The sequence below is a fragment of the Dipodomys merriami genome, unplaced genomic scaffold (assembly GCF_024711535.1).
Source record: "Dipodomys merriami isolate MVZ:Mamm:240054 unplaced genomic scaffold, mDipMer1.0.p SCAF_2810, whole genome shotgun sequence".
Lineage (NCBI taxonomy): Eukaryota > Metazoa > Chordata > Mammalia > Rodentia > Heteromyidae > Dipodomys > Dipodomys merriami.
The window spans coordinates 1-5,000 of NW_027204283.1; positions in this window are offsets into that span (position 1 = coordinate 1).

The following is a 5,000-nucleotide window of genomic DNA, read 5'->3' on the forward strand; positions in this document are numbered from 1 at the left end:
TGTCCAAAAAAAAAAAGTACTCTTTTTTAGGGGGTGGGGGGAGATGGGAGGGCAGGAATGGAAACAAAGGAGGAGGCAACAATGCTTGATAAGAAATGTACTCATTTCCTTGCTCGTGTCATTGTAACCACTCTGTAAGTATTTTCACATTTAACACAACTCATTAGCCGGGCGCCGGTGGCTCTCGCCTGTAATCCTAGCTACTCAGAAGGCTGAGAGCTGAGGATCACGGTTCAAAGCCAGCCCGGGCAGGATAGCGCCCAAGCCCAGAGTTCAAGCCCAACGACAAAAAAAAAAAAAACAAAAAAAAACAAAAACTTATTAATTAAAAAAAAAATGTACTCTTCCTACCTCACTTATGTAATGTAATCTTTCCTATCCTTTTTTTTTTTTTTTTTTTTTTTTTTTTTTGTCAGTGGTGGGTCTTAAACTCTGGGCCTGGGCGCTGTCCCTAAACTCTTCAGCTCAAAGCGAGTGCTCTACCGCTTGAGCCACAACACCACTTCCGATTTTCTAGTGCCTCATTGGAGATAAGAGTCTGGTGACTTTCCTGCCCTGCCTGGCTTTGAACCGTGATCCTCAGCTCTCAGCCTCCTGAGCAGCTAGGATTACAGACGCGAGCCACCGGTGTGGGCTGGCATACTGTAACCGTTCTGTATGTCACCATTTCCCTAACAATTTGTAAAAAATCAAAGGAGAGAGGGAGGGGGAGATAACAACCCCTCACGCCTGAGAAGTGAAACCCAACGGGCTTCTAACCGATCTGAGATTCTTTGAAGGTTTTTGCGATGTTAATCACAATCACAAACACAGACGGACAGTTTCTCCAGTCACTCCTTAAGAGGAACGGGGAACAGGGACAGGGAGAAGAGAGGCAGATCCTGGCCTGACCTAGGCGGGAAGATGGAGGGGAGACAAGACTCCTGAACTCCTTTTTCCCCTCACTCTCCTCCGTCCAGAGGGTGGGAGCTTAGGGGTCGGCCACGGGGACATCCCACGGTCACAGTCATGCCTCCCGGAGGGGCAGAGGGCAGAGCACAGGCAAGCATGCCAGCTTCCCCGCCCGCCCCTCCCATTCTGTCCCTGGCGGGCTTGGGCGGGAGGCATACTAGTGGCAGCGGGCGGGTGGAAGTAGTCTGACAACTCCAGCTTGCAGGAAGTCAGTGGCTGCTGGTGGTAGGCAGGGAGGGTCCCAGCAGAAAAAGACCAGAGAGAGCGCGCGCGCGCAGACTTTTCCTGCCCAAGGGCAAAAGAGGCCACTTTTGTAAAGACGGGGAGGGGGAGGGGAGGCTGATTCACTCACCCCCACCCCACCCCGCGCGCTAATGAAGTTACAGGAGCTGAGGGCTGGCCGCCCCACCCCCCACCCCGCCGGGGTGTTTCGCAGAGGACGCAGGGCGGGTCGGGGGTGGGGGTGGGGTGGGCTGGTTTAAGCCTGGAGCCCCAGTCAACTCAGGAACTCCAGGCAACGTTCCTTTGTCTTGTAAATGTCGTCATGGCAACGACTTAAGCGCCCTGGCGGAGGGGGGAGGGTGGGGGGGGGAGGAGAAAGAAGAAGAAACAAACACGCCCACCCCAGCAGGCCTGCCTGAGTTGAGGCCTTGAATTTCAACCTCAGTAGGGCCACTAAACTAATAAAAATCGTTGTAAGAAACTGTTGACGGAGGACCCTCGGGATAGGATGATTAGGCTGTGTACCCGTGAGGCGAGGTGGCCGTGTGTTCCAGCTTCGTGCCAAGAGGTTGCCTTATCTCGGCCTATCTTCCTTCCCAGAATTGAACACAGAGGCAAGCAGGATAATTTCCAGGGGGAAATGAGGCCTGGGAAAGCACCACCAGGAATTCAGAGACAAGACAGCCGGACAGCTTCCTAATGAATGGCTCCACACATCCTATTTTCTTCACTTTTCAGTCCCTCATAAACGAACAGTTATTAGGAAAGAAAACTAATAGGTGGGGGTGGGTGGTGGAAGGGAAAAGAGCAGCTCCCTTCCTCTGAGCTTTTGCCCAAACAATGAGTATACTGTGAGAAAGGAGCCAAGAGTTTCCTCAAAGAAAGGAGGAAACTTACACCGGGGAGGGAAGTAAATTTTAAAAAGAAACAGAGCATGGGTCAAAGCACCACCCCTCCCCCCCCCCCCCCCATGCATGCATGGGAAACCAACAGAATCATCTCTTAAACCCTACTACAGGCTCAAGGTAGAGAGTTTACTTTGTTTCTTTTTCCTCTGTGTGTTTTCAAGGTTTCACTTTCATTTCTGGGCACATAACCATTGGGCCTTGCCTCGGTGGGTGTTTCTCCCCCTAAAAGTATCTATCCTGTCTTTTGGGTCTTACTGTGTGTGAGTGTGTGAGTGTGTGAGTGAGCGAGTGAGTGAGTGAGTGAGTGAGTGAGTGAGTGAGGCAGCCAGGCAGCCAGGCAGCCAGGCAGCCAGGCAGCCAGGCAGCCAGCCAAGCAGCCAGCCAAGCAGCCAGCCAGGCAGTCAGTCCAGAGATCTAATGTCTCCCCTATTTTAAACGTACCTTTTGCATATGTGAGAGAAAACACACGAAACTGGTTTTCTATAGGAACATATATGTGAATACATTCACCATGGAGTGAAAAGATAGAGTCGCTTCCAAATGATATGTACAGCAGAACACCAACACATCGAGATGACTTCTGCAAGAAGCCAAGGCCCACTTTTGAAATCCCATAATGAGGAAGCCTCAGTCAGTGGCCTGGTTTGAGTCCAGGCCTCCACTTAAAAACGACCTTTACTTTGTGTTTTTATTTTTCCCTGTTTTCTTTTCCTTTCTATGACCTCTCCCCCCAACGCCCCAACCCCTTCCTTTCTCCTTTTCTTTCTCTGTAGTTTGAGCCCGAGAGTTACTTAATTCTCGAACTTCTGGGTTTTCCTTAGATCTGGTAACCTGTTGGACATAAAAATTTGGGAAAGCCTCAAAACAGTCACCCCCACCCCACGAAAAATAATCATGCTTGTCGCCAAAAGCTGTTAAATGAGAAAACAGTGGTCAAGTGAAGCAAATGAAGGCTGTAATAGCAACCATGTTTCTAGACTACTGTACCAAGTTTTTTTTTAAATATATATTTTTTAAATATATTTTTATTGTGAAAATACTGTACAGAGGGGTTACAATTACATGGGTAAGATAATGAGCACATTTCTTATAAGCATTGTAGCCTCCTGCTTTTTTTCCCCTTCCCATCCCTTCGTATCCTCCCCCCCCCCCCCCCGCCGTCCCCCCACCAAAGTTGTAAAGTTCGTTTTTCGACATAACGACTTGTATATCTCATTGTTTCAATGGGTCCTCCTGTAACCCTGTTTTAACAATTTGTTTTTTCCCTTCCCCTCCACATATATCAACACCAGGATTTTTTTTTTTATTAAGCAAAACAACTCAGTTATTCAGCTGTGAGTATGTCCATACAAACAAGATGCAGGAGCCTTCCATGCTGGACTGGCCAAAAAAGGGGGGAGAGCTAGGAAGGTGGCTTAGTGGTAGAGTGCTCGCTCCCCTTGCAAGCATGAGGCCCTGGGTTCGATTCCTCAGCACTATATAAACAGAAAAGGGGAGCAGTGGCACCCTGTGGCTCAAGTGGCAGAACAGTAGTGAGCCTTCAGATGAAGAGCAGAGAGACAGCACCCAGACCCAGAGTCCAAGCCTCACACCCGACGACAAAAAAACTGAAAATAATAAATATATATATGTTTGTATCACACTACATATAAGCATAGATAGATATATATGTATGTATGTGTATAAATATATGTGTATATGTATGTATATGCATGTGTGTGTCTGTGTGTGTGTGTCTGGAGAGAGAGAGAGAGAGAGAGAGAGAGAGAGAGAGAGAGAGAGAGAGAGAGAGAGAGAGAGAGAGAGAGAGAAAGCCAGAAGTGGTGATGTGGTTCAAATGATACAGTGCTAGACGTGAGCAAAAGAAGTTGAGTGTGATTCCTAGAAATGTTGTTTGATGATACTTTTTGTCCTATTCATGACAGATAAAACTTTCACTAACTTATGTTATGTGTTAGTATAATTACTTCATTTGATGAAATAGCTAATATATATTTTTTACCTTTCTGAGAATATAATTTTAATGAAATAAACTGTAAAATTATTCATATGTGAAAAAAAAGAAGAAGTTGAGTGACAGTGCTGAGGCCCTGACTTCAAGTCTCAGTATTGCCCACCCACCCAAAAAAATAAAGAAAAAGGAGAGAGAGGGGGGTGGGGAGAAGAAAGAGAGAAAGTAAAAAAAGGAAGGAAGGAAGGAAGGAAGGAAGGAAGGAAGGAAGGAAGGAAGGAAGGAAGGAAGGAATGGTCAATGACCTGTTTTTCTTACCTGTAGAGAAATGCCCCAAACATCTAGAAATTCAGGTTGGGGCAAAGATAAAACAGCTATCTGTACATAACTCAGCTGCCACATCTCCCCCCCCCCCCCGCCTGTCTAACCCTGAAAACACCCATGAAGTCAAGGAGCTGTGTAGGTCTCTCTCCCTTCAAGAGCACCCACACTGTATTAGAGTATGTCCTTGTCTGTCTGTCTGTCTGTGTGTCTGTCTGTCTGTCTGTCTGTCTGTCTGTCTGTCTGTGCCTTTTTTGGGGGTCTGGTTGTCTCTGCTTGCCTGCTTGCTTACTTACTCCATAAAAACTCCACCAGAGTGACTCCTCCAGAAATTCTTATTCAATGATCGAAATCAAGGGTCCTAAGGGAAGAGTCCCTACATGGAAGGGTAAAAAGTCACTAACCCTCACCTGTGTTTGGTGACAAGAAGAACTCCATACCAAGAGTCTACCTTAATACATGAGGGCAGGGCAGGGAAGGAATAATTTATTCAGGTGATCTAGTCAGTCACAGTAATGGGTCTCTGGTTCCCCGTCCATGTCTCCCTCTGTGTGTGTGTGTGTGTGTGTGTGTGTGTGTGTGTGTGTGTGTGTGTGTGTGTGTGTGTGTGTGTGTGTGTGTGTCTCAGATCTAGTTGGACTTGTGGA